At 40.9% G+C, this 23,810-nt stretch overlaps 1 protein-coding gene across 2 annotated transcripts in view; it reads left to right on the plus strand.

Moving 5' to 3' along the window:
- The first annotated feature begins 1,594 nt into the window (after positions 1-1,594).
- The window catches only part of ASAH2 (N-acylsphingosine amidohydrolase 2), an 89,172-nt gene continuing 66,956 nt past the window's right edge, over positions 1,595-23,810 (plus strand). The window contains exons 1-2 of one of the 2 annotated variants that reach the window (XM_019738657.3): positions 1,595-1,740; positions 22,088-22,203. The gene's annotated coding sequence lies outside the window, so the exon portion shown is untranslated. Of the gene's footprint in view, positions 1,741-21,684; positions 21,803-22,087; positions 22,204-23,810 lie in introns of those variants that run through there. The other variant, XM_074339435.2, reaches the window with a different exon arrangement.

Genomic DNA, 23,810 nt, shown 5'->3' on the forward strand with positions numbered 1-23,810 from the left:
TCTTTAAACTGTTTTTCTTACATGTCCCTGAAAGAATTTTGAAAAATGCATTTTTAGGTTGGCATCCATTTTCTCCCCCATAATTTAAAAGCAATTGCAAAGGTCAGCAGTTCTCTCTATGTGGTCATTTAGGCTAAGGGAGGCTTGTCACTGTCTGCTTTCCATAACTTCCAAGGTCACTGTCGGTATCTTCCTCGCACTCTGTTATAGGCCAAGAATGGAATTGGTGCCAATCACTGCTGCTCACTTTCCATTGGCCAGACCTCAGGTACATGGTTACTCCTGACTGTAGCGGAAGCCAGGAAGAAGAGAGCAGCACAGATTTTTTGGAAGAGCTAGCAGTCCTTGCTACAGAACATATGCAGAGCATTCGGCACATTTGCTGAAATGCAATAAGCACTCAACATAGTAGCCACTGCTTTTGTTACACTATCACCATTCTTATTATTACACATTCAGTCTACAGGCTGTGTTTGGTGCACAGATGGGTTTGCACTCCCTTTGCTAGAGCTTGCAGGCCCCCAAGGTAGAGGCACTTTAGGCAAAGGAGGCCCCAGAGCCCTGGAGCCCAATTAGTAGCTAATTAACCTCCGCCAGCAACGCTGCAGCTCCAGTCAGTGGGAAGAACAGGGAACCTGTATTGTAACTCTCTAATCCCAGGTTCCCATCCAGTTGCGTGTCTAGTTCCTGCCTGCCTGAAACAGTGGATTTCCTACAAAACACTTATACCACTCCTCCCTGCTTTACACCTAACTTCTATTCCCCTGTAAGTCCTAGGGTGACCTCTGTAATGGCCCAAAGAAAACCAGAGACTTGCCCAAGGATGAGGGGCAAGTTTTTGCCCCATAGCTACTATTCTAAGTGACTGACCAATAACTGGAAAAGTGGCACTAGTTTTTTTGAGGAGTTCTAGGCTTCTGTGCCTCCTGCATGTGATATGGGTGGAATGACATGGATTTCAAAGACCCAATCAAACATTACAAGTCTGCTTTTCCCTGCCTTTAATATCTGCTAATCTGGGCCCCAAAGTGTTAGAAGTATGAACTCTTCCCCTAGAGACCCCTAGTAATCATGCGACTTGTTTCAATACTGTGATGTTATTTAATACTGCAGTACTACAGGGAATTGGTGTTTGATTTTGCCCAGAAGGACACTAGGAAAAATGTAAACATGGTCTTATTTGCTTCCCCTAACTACCAAGGTGGCCATGTGTAATCAATTTGCTCCATGGACTTACAGCCATTCTAGAAAATGGGGGCATCCCCTCTCCCAGGCTTAACTCATTCATCCAAAATGGTCCTCACTTACATCTCCATGCCGATTTGTCTTGCAAAAGGTCCTCTCAGTGGTGTGTAGTTGATGTAGTGGAGAAATAATTTCACGTTTTCCAAATCAAATAGGAGAAGCAGGTCAGGGTGAGAAAATGAAAGACCGCTTCCTGGGCAGTGTAGGTACAGGGTGCAAAATGGTGACTTCCAGATGTGACCTTGCAAGGATGGTGTCGGTGCTCGCCCACAGGCAGGCTCAGCTGCGTGGCGTCCTGCCCCTTGAGTGAGTCAGCATGCAAGTAGTTAAGTTGGCCAGGCTTTGGCTTCCTTGGTTAGAGCATTCAGCCTCCACAAGCTAACCTGCAGCGCTGCTCTTCTGAGCAGGGGCTGAGGATACAGAAGCATTGGGGACACTGCTTTGCAGGAGGAATGACATGCGGTTTTGAATAAGCAGCTACTGCGGCAGGTCTGGGTACGTACGTAGCTTTGCTTTGATTGATAGTGTTTTGTTTTCTCCAGAGAGAACAAAGCCATGGTCGTTCATGTTCGCAAACAGGATCCTGTAGACATTGAGAAGACACCGATATATATTACAAAAATAAGTAATATGTGGATGGAGGGGGTTGGGGAATAGATTCTTCACACTCACTTATGTTTCTGATTGCAACAGCACATTCTTTTTCATTCTATCTGAATTGCAATGCTGTGTGGTCGGGTCATTTGAATGTCATCATTACAGTGGAATTCAAAAGGTACCTTTTGGCTGTTCTTTCTGTGAATCTTCATCTCCATATTCAGGGATACAGATTTGGTTTGCAGAGTTATTTGATGAATTGGTGAAGTCAAGTGGCAGAAATCCATTTTCCTACTTCATTTTGGAAAGCAAGATTCATTTCCTTAGGCCTGCAGAACAAACTTCTCCAAATTTACCATATGCCTGAGGGAAAGCAGCAGCATCTTGGATATGGCCTTTTTTTTTTTTTTTCTTACAACTTGATGGCTTCAGTCCCAGGTATACGCAGCATAACCTGAAATAACCTTGAGAATCTCAGTTCTTTTATTGTCTACTTGACTGTGTCACATGGGCCTTCCCATCCTCGGGATGCCTTTCTCTATTTTATTGATTAAAAAATATCTGCGATTCTGAGTAGATTACAACTACCCACCTCCAAAGACTTGGATTTGATGGAATTTCCAGGGATATTGGGACTTAAGTCAAGTTTGTCTGGATCTCATTCCACCTCCATTCCAGCACTGCAGTAACATCCACCAACTAATTGGCACTGATGACTTTTTCCCAGTTCTTACCTCCTGCAGGTTTAAAATATGGGATTCTATTGGTCAGGCTTAGATCCTACTTAACAATGTACTGCTTCCCAGCACAGTGATCAAAATTGGTTTTAAATTGTCTTGGAATCATCTAGAACATTTCTTCCCCAGTGCCCATAGCTTCTCTTATACTCACCCAAATTTCTAACCCGTGAAAGACTCCGTTTGGTAAACAAGTTTCTCTTTGAAAAATGCAAACACGACCTTAAACTTGGGCAGGCTATCGGTCATCAATAGCTTCACAATATTAATCCCTTCATGTTTAATACTTCTTTAAAATCACTCTCCCTGAACTAAAGGAGTTTTCCCAGGATGAAGGAAAGGTGGTGAGAATCAGGAATTTGGAGCCTGGGTTCTGAAGGCAGAGGGTTGGCAAAAAGAAGAAACCTGGATGGGTGCTGCAGTAGTGGTTGAGGAAGAGTCCTGAGACAGGGGCAACTGGGATGTAAGAGTAGGTTCCAGAAGGCATTGCACACGGCGTTGCAGGTAAAGGTGCTTGAAGACTTCCAAGGGCACAGGGGCATAGTTAGCATCTACGGGAATTAATTTCCAGATCCTCAACTTAAATTTGAATTGCTTTCCACATTTTTTTTGCACGAGAACTCATCTGAGTTCTGCGTCAGAAAAGAGAGAGGCAAACTTCTCTCTCAGCTGGGCTCTCACTGTGGGCATACAATCTGACCATGGTCCCGAGATGGATAGAAGTCTCCTGGGCATCATACGAAGAGATGATCTCAGAACACGTTGCTCCAGAGGGAGAGCCCAGTAAAAGCAAAGCAAACAGAAATGGAACGCATCTCATTTCATCTAGGTTTCAAACTCATGCCTTGTCTCTCTGACTACCTTAGAATTACGAATGAGTGAGAAGGTTATCATGAGGACAGGGAGTGTATGAATATATTTACTGGAAATAAAAATGAAGTCGTGTTTTCTAACAGTAATTCTGTTGGGCTGCCTGATTTAATGATGGGTTTTTTTTGGCCAGTTAAGGTCTGTAGATATTTTCTGTAAATTTAATATACCGATTCTGGTGCTCAAGTTTTTGGCCAAAACGTATTTAAAATATGTGTACAATGTACAACAAATTATATAACACAACTTTTGTAAGTATGTAAGCATATAAAAGCTTTAGATGTCATCTTTAAAAATGGGTAAGGGAGTGAAAAATTATTTTAGGGGTTTCATGAGCAAAAGCTGTAAAGCCCACTGGAACACACTATCCTCGAGGTGACATAAGCCTGTCTGACAGCAAGTGCCTTTGCCCTCAGACTGCCCCAGAGCCTTCTCCTTCTCCTGTGCCCTGCATGCCTCTGCTTTCCCCCACAATTCAGGGTCCTGCAGTGTCCATCACTCGACCCCCCGCACCACTTCCTCTGTGAACCAGCTGGTTGATTTCTTTGATGTATTTAGTAGTTGCCTAGTGATTTGAAAATTGAGTGTGCAGTGGCAGAGCTTTCATGAGGCAAGCGTTTTCATAAGGCAAAGTTTTCATAAGGCAGGGGTTGAAGAAGAGGTTTTTTTCACTGATGTATTCACCAGACACTTTTCTTTCTACACCATTCATTGCTTTATTCGTTTAACAAATGCTTACCCATCCATCTCCTGTTGTGCTAGGTGAAATTGTTAGGAAATTGTCTCAGCCTCCATGTGTGGTCACAGTCTGGTGGTGGGGGAGGCTGGCATTGATACTGGTGGCAATAATTAAATGTGACCAGTGCTCTAACTCCAGGCAGAAAACTGTGTTCTGGGCAAGTGCACAGCGAGATGTGATTGATGCAGGAATCAAAGGGTCATGGAGGGCAGAGAGAAGACAGCTTTTGAGCTGAAATGCTGAAGCCTGAGTAAGTGTTCTTGAGAGGAAAGAAGGGAAAGGGCATGTTAGGCAAAGGAAAAACTTGGGCAAAGGCCTAGAATGGAAAAGAAGCTGGCTAGCTAGGGCAGCAATCATTAGGCTGCTTTCCTGAAGCTCTGTGGTGGGGGGAGGGGAGAGGATTGAAAGGTGAGTTGGGAAGGGGGGGTGGGCACACATGCTCTTTCGAGACCTTTGTAAAAGGAGGAAGACAGCAGGTTGTCATTCTTGTATAGTTGGGACTCAGCTATTGTCCCGTGGGAGCCCCTCTGTTTGATCTCGAGAAGGCCTTTGTTTCTCCAACACTGGCCTCTCTGCTTTGCAGAGAAAATGTGGTCCTTGTTCTTCTGAGACTCTGTATCCGAGTCCTGCCCTGGAGAACACAAGCTGGGGAGGGGCTGCCCATGAGGATCCAGTTCCTGGCAGCTGAGGGGCGATGGCTGCCCTATCTCTTTTCCTCCATCATTGGGCATTTTTTGATCACTTATCATGTGTCAAGCTGATGTGATTGCTGCAGTGGGAATCAAAAGATGTGAATTCAAATCCTATGTCTGCCACTTATTATCTCTTTAAACTTCTTTGAGCCTCAGTTTCTTCATTTGTAAAATTGGGATCCTATGTGTGAAGCTTTGGGATGGTGCTGATGATACGGAGAGGAATAGGATGGGACTCACGACCAAAATGACTAGTGGAGAGACGCACACTCATGAAATAGTAAGTATCAGAGTAGAAGAGTGTGTAAAGTTTTAGAGGAAGAAATGGGTTAAGCCATCAACTCTGGGGGATTGCTGTTCTGATAATTAACATCTTTTCAGCACTCTGCAATTTGCACAGCAATATCACATACGTCTTCTCTGTATTCCATCCATAATCCTGTGCAGTAGGTTCCTGATAGGAGGGTGAGGACAGACATGTCCCCATCCAGTCACCTTTGCCAAAAGAAAGAGTTGAGCTGTGAAATGATACCTGGAAACCTTGCCTCTTTGGTTAAAGCAGAAATGCCAGGAGCTGGCTCTGAATGTTCTTCCAAATAGGCAGCTTTCCAAAGCCTTTCTGTCATGAGACCTTTGTCGGTCTCTTCATTTCCCCCTCAGAGAAGAAAGTGCCTGCTTCTCTGCTAAGAGACAAGGTCAAGTCAACACTAGGTGAGAAAAATGGAGAACATACCAAATCTCTAGTGCACATACACTGTTGAGAGGGAGGAAAGGACCCAAACTAATCTGTCCATCTCTTGCGGCAGGCATCAGAAGTCCTCCTTGCATCAGGGTGGAATGGGAACTCTTGAAAAAATTTTAATAGAAAGTGTGAGATGGCCAGTTATCCATCCCCAGCATCAAGACTCCAAAACAGAAGGACAAGAACCACCCCATAATGTCAGAGTTCACCTTAAAGAGACGGAACTCTGACACCTAGGCTCCAGGCAGCAAGGGACACTTTCGCTGTGACTCAAATTTGTACTACTCAGCTATCTTTCCATTCAGCATGAGGGAATCTGTCCCACATTTCCCCGAAAAGGTAGGGGTCCAAGAACACTTGTACCCAAGGTTCATGAGGCAAAATTTGCCTCACACCTCACTGAAAATAGCTTCAGCGACAAAGAGACACTTGCAAAGAAAGAAAGAAGGTGGTCAGAGGTTCGTCACCCCCAGATTAATGCAGCTACTGAAGCCACGAGAAGGGAGTGCAGAGAATACATTGGTGACTGGTGACCGTGAAGGAGAATTTTAATGGCTGCTCAGGAGGGTAGCATGAGGTTCTTGGGATTCTGCCAAGAAATGGGGCCCCTACAGGCCTTGGATTCTCCTGGAATTGTTTTCAATATTGTTTTTATTGCTTCCCACATTTCCTGATTGCTTTTCCAGTCTAACCTGGTCTGGGAAGAGCAGCTGGCATTTTAAAAAACAAAACAAACCCTCAAAATGTATTTATGAGACAAACAAAGCTGGGTGTACCAGCTGGCTATGGTTTCAACAGTCACCTGGGGCATCTAGTCTCAATTCCTGCTCCACATCATCTCCCTGGCTCCAGGGAGAGCACTGTCATCTGAGACTATACTTGAGACTGTGGCTTAAGAGGTGGTTTGTTCAGTGACAGTTATGTGTCGAAGGAAGTTCATACTGGCTCATCGGAACCAATTGTGCACGGATCTTCCCAACATCACTTTTAGTGACTTCCTTTGGTAGCTTGAAATCAGCCACAGTAGGAATGTTTACACCATAGAAATTGGCACGTGTTATATTCCAGGGCCTTTGGATCCTGAAGATCCACTTGTTCAACATCTAGCAGCACAGTACTGCCAACACTTGTTGCAGAAAATTCTTTGATAAAGAAATCATGTGCTGATTTAAGACATTAGGAGAAAATGTAGCCTTCGGAAGAAATGATTTTGTATTGTTACAGAATGTTACGATAGACCCAGGATCAGGCTCACTTGGCAGAACAACTCTTGGTTTGCAAATGGGCAGTTTTCTGGCCAGGTCCCCTTTCCAGGGCAGGCTACTGCTTTCCAAAATGCTCAGATCCCTGAACTATGCTGATTTAATGACAGGACCCCATCTTTGTGTTACTATATTAATAAGAGGAAACATTTATAAGTAAATCTTTGGAGTTGACATATGAAAGGGTATTCTAGTCCTTTCCCAACTGATTTACCTTTCGGGGTTCATACAAATAGAAACAAGAATATGGAAGGTCATTTTTTGAAATCCTTCTCCCGAATTTCACATACCCGGAGATTTGGGTAACACTGGCGTTTCTCAGCAGATTAACTCTGTGGCTAGCATTACTATGTCTTCTCAGAGTGTGGGGAAGCCGCTGAGAATTCCCTTTATAGGAGGCATTCATTCATTCATTACAGGTTCTTGAAGTTCTTTATCTATTCATGTGAAACCAAAGGAAATTAAAAAAAAAAAAAATGTGAGAACTCCCCATGGAGCGTATTAACCTATAAGAGGAATTATTCATTAGCACTTGGAACTGTGTCTATACAGAATGAAATAAGGGTAATTGGGAAGCAATCATATTTAAGAATTGAATGCACTTAACATGTATTTTTCAATTAATCCTTACAATAACCTTAAGAAGTGGATAGTATTATTATCCCCATTTTACAGATGAGGAAATAGATGCATAAAGAAGTTAAGTGATTTCTTCCAGTTAGGGCGGTGCTGGAATTTCAACTAAAGAGTATCTTAATCCAGAACCCATACTCTAAGCCACAGTTCTTTACTAAAGACTCAGCTCCTCTCCTCTGAACATGGACTCCCACTTTTGTTGCATGAAAAACAATTTCAAGAGGTGGAAATCTCAAGAACATGGATTTCATAAGTTGATCAAGTCTTCTTTTACACGTTTCATCAAGTCTGAGCTTAAGACTCAGAGTGGAAATTGAAAGGTGGAGTAGGAAATGTCAGATTTCCACTTGTGCCGTCATGGCCCTGTATGCAATGCAGAAGTCATTATTCCCAATTGTTTCTTATGCAAACAAAACAAAACAACTCTCTGGCAACCACTTTTACACCTTTCTTCCTCTTCTGGATTTTGCCAAGAATCTTGAACAATGTTATAGTATTTTTAGGGAAAATTAGAAGGTTGTTTCCCTCCCATACATATTCTTTCAATGTTGCTGAATTTTGGATGAAATGCTATATTCACGAGATTTTTGTTTTGTGTTGTAGTTACACACTTTAACCTCAGCCCTCATTCTAATGCTTTTAGGCTTGGGGTTTATACCCAGAACTCAAACTGAATCCATTTCTTCAAACCTTCACAATCAGTTTGTTTTCCCAAGTTTTCTTTTTTTTTTCTCAGTGTCTCCAGAATGCTCTCCTTAAAAAATCTTTAAAAATTGGAATGACGTTTGGTTTTCTCCTCCCCTTCACCTCCCAGTTGAGCAAGTATCAAACCCTAGTGACATACTTCACCCACATTCTTGAATATATTCCCTCTTTCCATTTTCACTGCCACCTCCGCACACCACCTTGGTTCTGCTCCCAACCCAAATGGGCTCTCACCTCGGAAATGGTTGCCTATCTCTAGCCCTAGGGGGCCACCAGCTTCCGATTTGTTTTTCAGCTCCACAACCTTCTACACCCGAAGAGCCCTAAGTTGGGAAGAATTTGGGGATGTATCTGGGTTTCTCTAGACAAAGTCCCTTGATGATTAGTGATATCTGCCATGGTTATGGCAAGAAACACCCTCTTTTAGCCTCTCCCTGCTCCATTTTACTGACTTTTGTCAGACAAATGTTTGCAAAATGCAGCATAATTTATGTTTTTATCTCACTCAAAAAAAGTCAGGGACTCTTTACTGCCTTTACTAAGTTAAAATTCCGCAGCCTGGCATTTGAGAACCTCCAGGGTCTGCCTGCAACTTATCTTCTCTGCTGCATCTTTCTTTGCTCCCTTACCAAAACTTACATTAGTGGATCTCAAACTCAGTGTCACAACGGACCAGTGGGCGAGATAATAATCAGGGACCTGGTGATCTTACGTAATACCACATCCTGTCTTAAGTCAGGCATCATCGGTGTTTGACTGCAGGAGAGCATCACATATGAACATTGTCTTTGAGGGGGTTAAGGTCAAAAAGGATGGAGAACTGGTACCCTCAGCTTAGCCAAACCACACTGCTTGCTATATTATACACGTTTTTGGCTTTCCTTCCCCTGTACTGTAGCTGAATTTTTACCTCTCTACCTCTACCTACCTAAATGTTTTTGTTCTTCAAAATTCAGCTTGAATGCTACCTCCTTCATGAAGCCTTCCCTAATTTTTAAAACTAGATATGATATCTCCTTTTTCTGAGCCCCCAGTGTATTTTATTCAGGATGCTTATATTCAACCTTACATTATATTTTCCATTTATTTTGCACCTGTATTGTAATCGTCACACAAAATCAGCACAGAGAAACCTTTTTTTAAAAAATATATTTCGCTGGGCCACATACATGGTAGGCCCTTCATGATCTGCCTTCTTCTGCCTTCTCCACACTTCTGCCTTCTCTCATGTCTTTCCTCAGTATCCCCTTTGCTTCCATTTGCTCTTTCTTATCTTCAGGCCTTTGCATGTACCATGCCTTCTTATCAGGTGAAGGAGGTTGTCATGGCCACAGTTCTCCACCCCTCTGTGAACCCACACCTTTTGCAATGTGCTTCCTATGAGGAGGTGGAGACCATTTCCTCTCCCTTTGAAGCTGGGCTGACCCTGGGACTTGCTTCAGTCAAAACAGTGCAGCAGAAATTCCTGTGTGCCATTTCTGAGTCTAGGCCTCAAAAAAGCTTGTCTGGTTCACTCATTCTCTTACAAACACGTCCAGCTGCCATGTCAAAAACCCGAGGATAGCGTGCTGGAGAATGAGAGAGCATGGGGAGGAGAGCTGTCCGGGCCGGGCCATCCTAGACCAGCAACTCTCAGCCAACCCCCAACCAACCCAGCAGCTCTCTGTTGATGTATTAACAATTCCTAGATCAGCAGAACCTGCCCAGCTGGGCCTAACCAAATTGCTAGCCCACGTGATTATGAGCTAAACAAGTTGTTATTTTAAGCTATTACATTTTGGAGTGGTTTGTTATGCAGCCAAAGCTAACTGATATATTAGTTTAAGAGCTACCTTTCTGGATTCAACTTAGATATCACTTCTTTGGCAAAGACATTTCTGACCTTCTTCAAGTCTGGGCTCGTGTTCCCTTGTTACGTACCCAGAGTCATGAATTGTCTGGTATTATAATTACTTGGACATCATTTCTATCGTACATTAGATTATGTGATTTTTGAAGGCAGTCGTTTTGTCTTATGAAATGTATCCTTTAGGTGGAGCACAGTATCTGGTACTCCATAGATGCTCAGAAAACATTTCCGAATGAAGGAAGCCATGGATTAAATCAGAGGTTGCAACCTGTGGCCTGTGTAATGTTCAGTTTGTCACACCTAGTGTTGACCTGAAGAAAGATAAAAAAAAGTATTTTTTTCAAAATTGTTTGCCTGTATTTAAAAAATCAAGAAATGTAAGAAAAACACCTATATTATTGACTTTTCATTATAAAATGGATAAGATCCATCAACATTGGTCCCCTTTAGATGGGCATCAGTGAGTGGTGGCTGACCCCTTAGATGGGCACCAACTTTCCGGCTGTGACAGTCCTCACTGATCCCTCTTGTCTCCTCAACACCCGTGTTACTTACCATCACATCGATGTGGTTCTTTGCGGACACCTTCACATTTCACTGAGCTACTTACCTGCTGTAAAGTACTGCACTTTTAGGAGAGCTGCTGATAAATGTGTCCGCTTATTTATTTCTGCCTTCAATGAAAGTGTGATGTACGGTAAGGTTTTCCTGGGTAGGGTTTTTATGCGTTGCTTATGGCCTCGTTTTTCTCCTCTACAAATTGAGTTTGTTTTTCCTCCCTCCAAAAGCTTTTCAAGGATAACTCAGCTTATAACCTGCCTAAACTAGAGTAAGATGTTTTTTTTTTTTTTTTGGTCTCATAATTCAGTTTTATTATGGCAGAAATTGTGGTTTGGCTGGAGGTAGCCTCACCCAGCAGTGCTGGCAGGCTTGTCAGGAACATCATGCCAACTTTCTGATTTTTTTCCCCTTTAATAGTGCTCTTAAGGGTTTACGTAAAATCTATTGGTAGCCTGTCTCTTTCATGATGGATTGAGGTAATTTTTCAACACTGTGAGATGAGATTAGAGGGCTTCTTTTTTTCTAGATGACTACTCATTCTATTTATAAGGCTTATAACACAATGATTGGGTTTTTGGAAGAAGAAACTCCCAGCCAATTCCTAAGTCCAGGTTTTAAGAAAAAACTCACGAAGTCTGGCTGATGTTCAGGTGGAATCTACTGGTACAGGTATACCAGTTTTTTACCCTTTATCCTGCCGTCCGTTGTAATTGGTCAGTGCCCAGGCTGAATCAGTGGTTACATCTTTTAAACATATCAACCCTGGAATTGGCACATTGGATTGGAAAAAATGCTAGTCTTCAATCATGTCTTGACCTGTGAGACAACAGGTGATAACAACTTGGTCACAGCTCTATGCCACCTGGTGGTATCAGTTCTCTCCCGGAAACACCAATATAATTATCTAATTCAAAAGAACCTTTATCTTTCATGTGGTGTATCCAAGGTTCAGCTCCCCTGGACATGAAAAAGCAGCTCAGCCTGTTTCTTCATTAGTGAAATGAATAAGCATGTAGAACTTGGCTCTGTCTTATTAGTCCTGACTGAATTAGTTGGTACCTCATTATTTCTAAAAGTCCCATATCATATCACCGATTTATGAGCTCAACCAAGTGGAGTCTGAAGTGAGCATAGTTTGTCTCATACAGCCAAGAAAAGAAACAGAAACTCTGTTTTCAGTAGTGGTTATTCTTCATTTGACAATGTGTAAGAATGGACTAGCAGACTTCATACCTCCTATTTTAGCCTAGTTGGAGAACTAAAGTTTTTACTGTATGTCTTTTTCATATCCTGTATTCATCCTTTAAAATAATTAACTTTGTGTATCACAAAAGTGTTACAAGATTACTGCAGAAAAATTTTAAATATGGTTAAGTAAAATGCAGAAAATAAAAGTTCCCTAAATCCCACCTTAATAAAACATTGGAACATTTTGAACTGGACTAGTCTAGTTATTTTTTGTCCCTGTCTCTCTCTTTATATTTTTGACAGCTTTTAAACTTGGAGTGCTTTTTTTAAACTCTGAACTTAAAAATTTGGAGGAAAAATTTTTCAAATATGTTATGTATTCTTCTGCTGTCTTGGAGATTGTTAAATAAAAATGACTCAAGTTGTAACTCTGACCACTGATTTTTGTTATAGACTCAGTCACTTTCGTTTGAGTCTCCTTCAGCTATAACCTATGTGCCTGCTTTTAGGAACCTGGAATATTCTAATTTCCTATGATTGGAAGCAAAAGAACGGTTGGTTAGAATTGCATGTAAATTAAAAGTCACCAAGCTCTACATGAACCTAAGGGCCTCTCTTATGATGTAAAACATATGGACTTTATTGCGTAAGTATCTGTGACATAGAGTCCTTTTATATTTACTTCTCATTTTTAACTATGTCTCAGAGTTGAGATTCCATGAAATGTGATCTCTGAGTTAGAGAGATTTTAGTATATTTTGAAATGTAATGTTAAGCGTCTTTTCATATACCTGTTCACCATTTGAATATCTTATTTGGAAAAAAATGTCTGTTGCTGTGCCCATTTTTTAATCACCTTGGTTTTTTGTTGTTGTTTGTTTGTTTTTGTTGTTGTTGTTACTGACTTGTGTGAGTTCTTTATCCATTTCGGGTACTAACCCCTTATCTGACATATGGTTTGCAAATATTTTCTCCCATTCTGTAGGTTACATTTTCATTTTGTTAATTGTTTCCTTTGCTGTGCAGAAACTTTTTAGTTTGATGTAGTCCAACTTGTTGTTTTTTGTTGCTTGTACTTTTTGTGTCAAAAACTCATTGCCAAGACTAATGTCAAGGATCTTCTTCCCTATGTTTTCTTCTAGAAGTTTTACAGTTTCAGGTCTTATGTTTTAAGTTTTTAATCCATTTTGAGTTAACTTTTGTGATAGGGATCTAATTTCATTTCTCTGCATGTGGTTATCTAGACGTAAAGCCATTTGATTTGTGGCATTTATTGGACTGAGAAATTTTTAAAGAAAATTTACAATTTAGCTAAAGAGCCATTTTCATGAACTGCTGTTAATCAGGTGACTGTCCATTAGGATGGGTAGGAGGCTTGCTGTGGTAACAACAACAACAACAACAACAAAACCCTCTAAGTCTTAGTTGCTTAACACATAAGCATTTATTTCTTGTTTATGCAAAGTGTACTCCTGGTCTTATGACTCTGTGGTAGATTTCCTCCAAGTAGTGACTCAGGGATCTATAGCATGTCATCTGAGACATGCAGTTATCAGGGTCACCACAGCAGAGGAAGAGAAATCATAAGAACTCACACCCTCTCTCAAATGCCTCCACATCGAATACTTCAGTTCAGGAGTAACACATAGCACTGCCACTCACAGCCCATTGACCATAACTACCAGGGAGCTGGATGCACTTCCTATATTCCCAGAAAGGAGTTGAGGACCAGATATGGATGAGTGCTGTAGGTTTCCATCACAGTAACCTTGGGCAAGTAACTTAACTTTATCTAAATGACAAGGGGGTTGGGCTGGATGACTAGATAGCTTTAGAATCCTTACCTCTTCTCATAATTCCTGACTCTAAATATTGGCTTTCTTTTGCTTCTTAGCTTTGTGTTTTTGACTACTTTGTAGGCATTATTTTATCGTTATTCGAAGGATATCAGGTATATCAATACTAGTGAAGGGCGGATGGTTAACCTGAAGGGTTCTAAAAGCACACGATCTGGTTTTGAATCCAGCTTGGTCCCTTACTGGCAGTATGATCTTTGGCTATTTGTTATGCTTCTCTATGACTCACTTTTTTCATTTGCTTTTTAAATCAAATGCAAAATGCGGATAGAAATAGTACCATCCTCATAGGATTACTGTGAGTATTAAATGAGTCAATTCATGTAATGTTCTTAGAACAGTGTCTGGAACATACTAAGAGTTCAATAGGTTTACTTTATTTCATATTTTATTATTTTTAAGGAGATGACTGTCCTTCTTGCCATGGCTTGATACATGTCTATATAATAACAGCTCGATAAGTTGTTGTCCTTCACATCCTGGCATGATTAGCCAGCCCAACCCATGCAAGTCTCTTTAATCTACTGACCTACAAAATGGAGTCACAAACGCTACCTGTAGGTGATCTGTCCTTTGCCCAAGACCGCCAAGCCCTTTGTACTTGTGCCTCATCTGCGTTAGCTTAGACTCCATCCCTGCCTAACCCTATCTTGGCTCTCTATCTGATTGGATCCTGCCTTTGGCTGCTGCAAGCTTGAGATTACTGCCAGGGTTCCCCTGTCACTGAGCTCTGGCTTCTTTCATGGACTTGCTGGGCTGGCCCCTTTGATCCCTGGGGAAGCCACTTACCTTGAGTGGGAACTCCCTACCCTAACCTTAGACCCTCAGGACCCAAACCATGCTTTAGCTTTTGGTTCACACCAAAGCTTGGTCCTGACCGCCACACAGAGAGGAGCATCAGACAGACAACCTCTCTCATTTCACTGGCAGTACACTTTGAGCGCAGGTATTTCAGTTGCCACCTAACCCTTATGACCATCTTAAATCAGTGACAAACCCAGGACAGTAAATCCTCCTGCAGGCATTATCTCTCCAGGAAGATTCATATGAGCAAGAATTTTTTTCTTTTCCCCCTGGATCTTAATTGGATTTTCCCTGGGAACCAGTCAGACAAATCACAACAAGAGCGAACATAAGAAATGAGGTGCATTCACTCTCCTGCATAGGGATGGTCTGATTCCTTTCTCCTTTTTGCTTTTTTGGCTAATCTAATGGGGATCCTCTGTGAATGTTTGCCCGTACATTTGCTCCAGACAGGGAAGAGAACAATTCTTAACAAGTAGTGTTCCTCCTCAGGCTTTGTTCTGCCCAGTACAAGAAAGACGACATGCTTTCATGTCAAGCTCCACTCAGTTTGTCTTTTCCCTCATTGGCTGGAGAGAACCTTGAGTCATGCTGGACTTTGATACAAGCAAGTTGCTTTCTGCTTCTCTTTGTTCTTTTCCATGTTCTATCCATGGACAGTGTGGTACTATTTCTACAGTGCATAGTTCAGGTGGGAGACGCTAAACATCTGAGATTTATGTAGAAGGGAAGAATTACATCAAAATATATTGTCACCCTGTCCCTGAAATAATAATAAATGAGACTGCAGCCTGTTTTTCCCCAATCTGCCTTCATAATCTTGTATGGCAAACAGGTCAAATTTGTCACTGCCAAATGCAATAATTTCTTATCTGTGCTTTTGGAAAAAGATAAATCATCAGAGAATAATTTCCAATGTGGTTCTGTAGACCCACATTGTTATCTGACAGTAGAAAAGTAGGGAAGTTTTGCAATTCCAATTTTTTTCTAAATGTTAAACCTTTGGATGTTTTGAAAACAGCAAAAGACAATCTTTCTCCCCAAGGCTAAGTTTGTCAAACTCTAATAGGGAGAGCTTTAGAACCAAGCATGAGGAAAACACCAAGAAAAGAACTGCTGTCAGGTTTAAAATGCATGTAACCTACAGCTCCTGAGCATCTACATTCAGCCTAATTAATATGATAACCATTCACAGGCTGTAGAGATAGCAAAGACCTTTTTAAAAAAATATTGTCTCTGTGAATCTTTCAGCCAGGTAGGTTTTTGTTAGTCTCCATTTTTCCAATAAGGAAAATGGAAGTCACTGAAAAGATAAGGAAAAAAACCCTCAATCTTCAAATTCCCATTCCCAGTCCTTCCCATACCCTCAATGTCTTTCTTTATCCTTTTTGCCCTTTGTGTTTAAGGTAGAACTGGGATAAATTTGGGGAGAGAAGCTCTGTAGCCCTCCAGTCGTTTATCTATCTTGTCGTCTATTCTCTTTGTCCTTTTGACCTGAGAAAAGCAGGATTGTCAGTATTTCTGGGAACATGGGCTCTGTGAGTCCCAGAAAGAAGGAGAGCCCCAGTGTGCTTCTCTGTCACACACCATCTTCCTCCCATGCCCTGCCACCAAGGAGCTGGGACCGCCTTCATAGAATGAACTTGGGCTCCCACCTGCAGTGAAGCACACCCCCCTAAGCACATTCTCAGTCTCTGCATATGACAGGTACAGAAGGGGTTTCATAAGAACCATTCTCTCCAGCTTGGTACAGAAGGGACTCTGTTCTCTCTTCTATTGCATGTGGTTTGAGGTCAAAATTCAACTGACCCAAGTGAAAAGATGATTCTATAAATAGGCAACTAATAATGGACTGCTTTGGGGTCAAAGGGATTTTTCAGTCCTTTGTAAAGCCCATGAGGTGGTAAGGTACCACTATCACTATGGCAGACCTGTGTACTTAAAACTGATTTCTTTTTGGACCTGATGAAAATTTGTTGCTCCAGACTGCTTATCACTTTTAGCATTAAAAATGTTTCCAGAGGCAGTTAGCCATACACAGTGTCCAATGATTAGAAAGCATCCCCTCTCTAAAGGGAGATTCAATGCTCACTTTTGTGAGATTTAGCTTGGCTGGGTTCTTATTAGCTTGGTGCAAAAGTAATTGCGGTTTTTGAATTATTTTTAACCATTTAAACCACAATTACTTTTGCACCAACCTGATAGTTGGAGATAACAGAATCCACTCCAGCTAGCTTAAGGGATAGAGGTAACTTGCCAAATCTTTCTGAAGGTTGAAGACAGAATTGAGTTTGAGCTTCTAGGAACAACTTGCCAACTTAAACTGTGGAACTGAGCTGCTAAGGGCGGGTGCTTTTATAATGGCCAGGGAGTGAGGAAGCAGCCACAGCATCTAGAGGCAGCCATCCAGCTGCCAGCAGAGTTATGCTGCCATGAGCCAAACCTGTAAAATGGATGTCCCAGGCCCTGCCTCTCTTCCCAAGTGGCTCTGTTCTGAAACAAAGTCTCACACTAGGGCATCTGAAAGGCAGAACCTAAAGTTTATCTGAATCTTTAGGCAAATGGGTCCAGCCTCTGCACACTAGATGGGTTTAGAAAGGGTGTTGGGTGAAGCACTTGACAACATCTGCCACAATGCTTTTAACCCACCTCTCTCCTGTCCTCTGGCATATTAAAGAACAAAGCCTATTCCACACCCATCTGCCCTTCTGATTGTTCATCATCCATCCATCTATTCATCCATCCATCAATCCAATGTTTACACTTTTGGTATTGTTTTACATATATACATGCATATATATATATATATATATATATATATATATATATATATATAATCTGTTTGTGAATATGTCTAAAAAACGAATTATAAAAAAACAAACTCTAATCACAATACCATTACCACCCTAACATTTTAAACAATAATCCCTTAATATCATCAAAATCTAGTCAGTGTTCAAATTTTCTCAACTGTCTCATAATTTTTGAAAACAATTTGCTTGAATCAGGTTCCAATCAATGATGATTTGGGGCTTACAACAAACAGTTGATTGCTATGTCTCTTCAGCCTTTTTTAATCGACAGCTTTTTTCTCCTTTTTCTTCTCCTCCCCTTCCTGGCCACTCTCTCCTCCCCTTGCCCATGTTCTCCCCCTGCCTTTCTCTCTCCACTCTCTTCCTCCTGTTTCCCTTTTTCACCTCCCCTCCTCCCTCCTCCGCCTGGTCCTGCTCTTCCATCTTTCTCTCCCTCTCTCCCAATTGATTTGTTAAAGAACCTGTGTCATATGTCTGACAGAGTCTCTCACAGTCTAGATTTTGCTTACTGTGTTGCCACATTGTCCTCAGTGGACAAGTTTAGAGGTTTTTGTATTTCCTATAGACAGGCACTGAGATCTAGAGGCTAATTCAATTTGGGTTTAAATTTTGGTAAGAATATTTGAGAGATGAGGTTGTGTAAATTATTCTGAGGTTTGCAATATCTGGGTGTCTGTCTTTTCGTGACATAAGCAGCTGGACATTGATGATCATGGCCTAGATCCCGCATTTCCTTAGGAGTTTGCAAAAGATGTAGATTCTATGTCTATTAGTCCATCCTCATTTATTAGCTGGATTATTTTGATAGTGTGAAACTGTCCTCATCAACTATGTGGCTTTCTCAAGATACCTTGATACAGGAAAAGCAGGTACATTCTTTTTTTTTTTTTTAATTTATTTTTTAAATTTATTGGGGTGACAATTGTTGGTAAAATTACATAGATTTCAGGTGTACAATTCTATATTACATCATCTATAAATCCCATTGTGTGTTCACCACCCAGAGTCAGTTCTCCTTCCATCACCATATATTTGATCCCCCTTACCCTCATCTCCCACCCCCCACCCCCCTTACCCTCTGACAGGTACATTCTTGACACCTGATCCTCCTCCCCCTTTTTCCTCACCAGTTTTCATAAAAAACATATGAGTTTCCTAGCATCTTTTAGAGTTAATGAGATTTTCTTTTACGTATAATTTTGATGTCATGGATTTAAACGAATTGGATTTTTTTTCAATCTGCTGCAGTTATTTCTTTAAGTTGACACTAAAATCGACTCATTTCTGGCTAGTGGGAACCTCTAGGTCTTTTTGATATAATTCTAGTCATCTCATTGACTTCCTTGATTTGTGGTATGAAAAAATGTTGCAGGTTTAATTCATGTATTTCCTGCCCCATTCCCAGACCCAGCCATTTCTTCAAGAGTCTCTTGTTCCTTTTAGTAAGAAATAGTAGTTGAAGACCAAACAATCTGGGTGGTATATGAAATACTGTATGTTTTCAAAAATTAATTTTACATTCAATTATACCACGAATAAAGAATGAAAAAGGATTTGACCATAGAGCATATGAAATTCGCATCAAGCCTTTGAAGGCCACTACCCTGTAGGCATAAGTAAAATATTAAGGGATTTTGTGGTGTTAATGATTATTGGTTATGGTGTGGAGAGAACCATTCTTTTGCTTGCATAGTTTGTGGTTTCTCCCAGCTGCCTTTTACCTTGTGCTGAGTAGTTTCTTCCTCTGAAAGGATGTTAAGAGGAGAGGACATGGCTTTGCTCTATCACCTGTTAATGAGGAATGAACATGGACTTGCATATCCCTGGAGGCTGCCACGCCAGGGCCCAGGTCAAGGTGATGTGAATAGTAAGGGTTTGGTGAAAGGCAAGAGGTTTTGTCTAGGAATCTGGAGACTTGGGCTCACATCCTGGAATAACTATTGCTGGATCATGCTCATGTTTAATCGCCCTTTCCTGTGCCCATTCCCTCATCTGTAAAATGGGTAGAGTATGTGTGCATCAATGAGCATCTCGGGGTGGGGAGTAAAGGACAGGCATCGTTATCCTAGCTAACAGGAATTATCATAGAAATAAAATATATGTACAAGTTAAAATGTGTGCTATGATTATATCTTTACTTTGCTCCGAGGTAGTCTTATTTCTGGCTACAGGAGCCAGCTGTTTTGATGGGCACCAGAAGTCCCCTTGACTTACCATCTTTCCTCTACTGGCTCTGCCATAGTGCTTGGTATCTCTTTGAGTTGTACCCTCTTAGTATTCAGGTATGGGTCTTCTGATGTTGTCTGCGAGAAATGATATAGTATGCCATTATCATCTACTAAAACCCTGGTTAAAATGACCGTATCTGACTAGATTGTGGGTCACCCAGCAGGTCTCAGAGTAAATGAATATGATATGTCTCCTTCTTATGGAGAGGAAGATGGCTGGAGAGGTCTGGAAGAGACCACAAGGGCAATTTAGAGGCCATTCCACTGTAAGGGGCAAGGGTGGGAGAAAGAAATCTGATGGCAGGTCACTAGTGGTAGCTGTTGTTTTTACCTGCCTTGATTTATTGTGGAAAACTACCCTTCCTTCTTTAGATGTGGTTTTGTTGGGACTTTTTAAAAATTATATCTTCAGGGAAAGGATAAGTATATGATCTGAGTTTGGCCAGCCAGATGCTGTGTTTCAGGAATTGAAATAGAAGAGCACAAACACCTAACATCATTGGAAGGCATCCATCTCAATGGCAATGCCCCAAAGAGATTGTTCATTAGATCCTGCCACCTAGATCTGCAGAGCTGCCCTGGTCTCGGGCCTTCCTGAGCCTGAGTCTTCAACCTCTTACGCTGGTTTCCAGTGAATTCATTTCTCTTTCTTTTTCCCTCTGCCTTAAGTTAGCTTGATTTGGCATCCGTTGCTCAATACCAAGGATTCTAACATAAGCACACACAAAAAACCTTGTTTAATACCACAGTTTCACCTGTTCCCTTCTGTAGTAGCAGAGAGGTAGCAAAAATGTGTTACTACGTTCTCTATCTGAAGTCACTTATATCTCTAATTTTTAAATATATGAATATATTTGGCTCAATTCAGAAAAGAATGAAAATGAATATCATAAAGAAATACCACTTTTTCACCTGTCAGAGTGGCAAGGGTCAAAGAGCCTGAGATATCCTGTGAGTGTAGGTATGTGGAACAAAGTCTGATGCACACTGGCCTGTCCCCTCTAGGGGACTATTTACAAATACTGATACAGAATTCTAAATGCACTCACCTTTGACCCTGCATTTTTGCTTCTAGGAATTTACACTACAGATATACCATAAAAGCAAATAGTGCAGTGCCATTAACAAGAATGAGACCATTTCATAGTTACATTCTCCATTATACGTTAAGTGAAGAAAAGCAGAATTGTGCTCGTTGTGTCAAAAATACGCAGGAATATATATAGAATCATTTTGGAAAGGTTCACTAAAAGTGGGTCACGGTTGCCTCTAGAATAGGAACATAGTGGCTGGGAATTAGGGTAGCAGGGAGGGAGCGATTCACTCTATTGTATTCTTGAATTGAGTGTTGCCGCACAAGTATTTTCATAATAATGCTAACGAAAGGAAGGAGGGATGGACCTTAGCGTCTGGTCTCTCTAAAAACTCTGTGAGGTATTAAGTGGCCTATGTTGTCTTCAAACCACTTGGGTTTACTAGGAAAAAAGGAGAGTTTGGGCCTATTTCTTACTCTCTTTGACTCTTGTGGGTCATTGTTTAACTTCATGCTGTTATATACTACATATAGAGGGTGCCAAAAAAATGCATAGGTATGGTAAGACAGGAAAACTGTATTAAAGTTGTAATACTCAATGTATACTGATAACAAAAGAGGAATACAAGTCTCGTTTGACTTCTGCAATTACAAGAGGTCCTCAAAGTGGTTACCATCAGCGTCCAGGCACTTCTGATTACGGCAAACTACTGCTTGAGCAACGTTGACCCAAGTGTCCACTTGTATACATTTTTTGGGCACCCCCGGTATTCTCCAAGAAGAAGTAAAATTTTTATTTTCCCTATTTCAAAAGTGTTACATGGCTATAACAGAAAATAACAAGAGTCAAAAAATGAAAACAAAACCCACCCATAATCTTACCATCAGGTAATTACTTCTTGCCATTTTCTTTTCTTACAGTCTCCATGATCACACCTATGTAAGTAATGTGTACTTTACACAAATGGATTCATGATGCTTTTTAAACTTAAAATAATATTTAGTAATTTTTTCATGTCGAGTTTCTTTCCTTCAATATGATTTTAATAGTTGTGCCGCATTGCTGCCCTGTTGTATATTCATTCTTCACATTCTTAGCTAATTTAAACTTTTGCATTCTTTTTAGACATGAGAATCTAAAAATTGAAAACACTTTTCTGTTCTGAAATCTGTTTAACTATTGCCCAACGGGACCTGGAGCCCACCCTAATGTCCTGGTTGAGAGACCAATGGAAAATAAAGCAGGTGCTTTTTTTTTTGGTGTGTGTGTGTGTGTTTGTGTGTGTCCCAGTTTGTAGACATTGCATAGAACTTGTCATGCTGGAGGAGCTGTATAAAAGCTGAAATGACCTTTAGTCCAGCAGGCCTTCTGTAACTTCTACCTCAGTGTCAGGCTGTTCCAGGGGAGAGTTTTCATATAATAAGCCTTTTGTTATCAATACACTTTAATCTCATCCTTGTACCAAGCCCACAAAGATAATGAGAGCTCCAACTCTCTTGGACATCAGTGTGAAAATCTTTCCTCCCTAGGTTTCAGGAAGCGCTGAGAAGTCTTAGCTGAGCAACGTGCAAGGGGACAGAAAACAAGATTCTGGACCATCATTTGCTTTACTGGATGCAAAAATTCTTTTGAGAGGTTGAATCTGGTAAGAATGCCTGCATTTTCTTGGAGAAGTGGGGAGGGGTCTTGAGTCATCCATTGCTTCAGAGATCTTGATGAAACCCTAAACCTACACCTATTTTTCTTTTTTCTTTCTTCCTTTCCCCTCCCTCCCTCCCTCCCTTCCTTTCTTTCTTTCATTCTTTTTTTTTTTTTTCTAAGACAAGGAAGATTTATTAAAGTAAGAGAAGGGTTGGTTGGGAAGAGTCTATCTGGAAACTACTGCAAACTACTGCCTCACCCCTTTTTCTTAGCTTTGGAAACCCGTTTTGCCAAACTTGCTTTTCACTTTCACAGTCTTGAGAAACAGGGACCTAAGCATAGTAAAGATGTGGCAAGTAGCTGGCCTGCTATTGTGTCATTAGAGCCTCATCATTGACTTTGCAGGATTATGCTAAATTAAGTGGGAACCATTAGAAAATGTAGAATCCTTTAAAGTGTAATTATTGGTTCAGCTCTCCAAGGTTCAATTGACTTCTGAAGGCAGACATTTGCCTTAACTTTCAAATTCAGATTTTAATCATTGATGAGAAATAAATAGTGCTCATGTATTCAAGAAGAATTGTAATATGTTGGCAGTAATTCTGGCAATGAAATAGAGTAGTGAGACACATGAGGTATATCACTGAAATCTGAGTCAGAGGTGGAAACTCTAATGTTAAATCAAGGGCCACTGTTGACTTGTATAAGGGGCCAATAGTGGTAATCAGTTCAGCAGAGCAAAACTAGCAAAAAAAAAGAGTTTGATTTTGTACCATGTCTGTTTGTCACACAGGCTCCTACCATGTGGCCACATTTACATTTTGAGCACTTACTACATTCCATGGAACAAATAAGTTATTACTTGTATCATGTCCTCTTATTTTTATAAAAACTTTATGAGATAGGCACTAAAATTATTATCGTCATGTTCCTATGTACAAATGGGGAAACGGAGGCTAATCGTTGGGGATTTTCCAAGTTGCAGTGAATGGCAGAAATGAGATTTAAATTCTGGAGTCAGACTTCAGAATCCATGTTTTAATTACCATATCATACTTTCTCCTTCTACATTGTATGGATTTTTAGCTTCTATAGTCCCAGTGAGTCCCAATGATGAATCCTTCTCCTAAAATATCTTAAGGAATCTATAAGGACTTTTTCTGCTTTGTAGAACACAGGGATTATCTTTATCCTTATCGTTATTCCTAATCCTCATCCTTTGATACACAGTTAGCAAAATACGTGGGATCTTCTGGTTACTGAAGAGGGAAATTTTTCTAATACCTGGCTTGAGGCTAGAGATGCCAACCCCCTTTTCCATGTCATTTGCGCATCAGTAGTAATTGAAAGTTAGAACATAGAGTTTAAAGGCCAAAGGTATGGGTTTCACCTCCATGTGGACAAGATAATTTTGCTTTGTCCATGACCACAGATTACAGCCCTCACTCCAGCCAGCCTTCTCACAAGTAGTATGAGCCGTGTGAATGGATTAGTCATCCCTGTTGACAGAAGTACACCAACCCAGACCCATGTAGAGAGCCAAAGCAGCATCATCACCCTAAATGAAAGCAGAAATGATGTAGTCAAGGAATGCAAATAGATTTTAGCTTA

Source organism: Rhinolophus sinicus, chromosome 15, assembly GCF_057876585.1.
Source record: "Rhinolophus sinicus isolate RSI-liver-muscle chromosome 15, RSI-T2T, whole genome shotgun sequence".
NCBI lineage: Eukaryota > Metazoa > Chordata > Mammalia > Chiroptera > Rhinolophidae > Rhinolophus > Rhinolophus sinicus.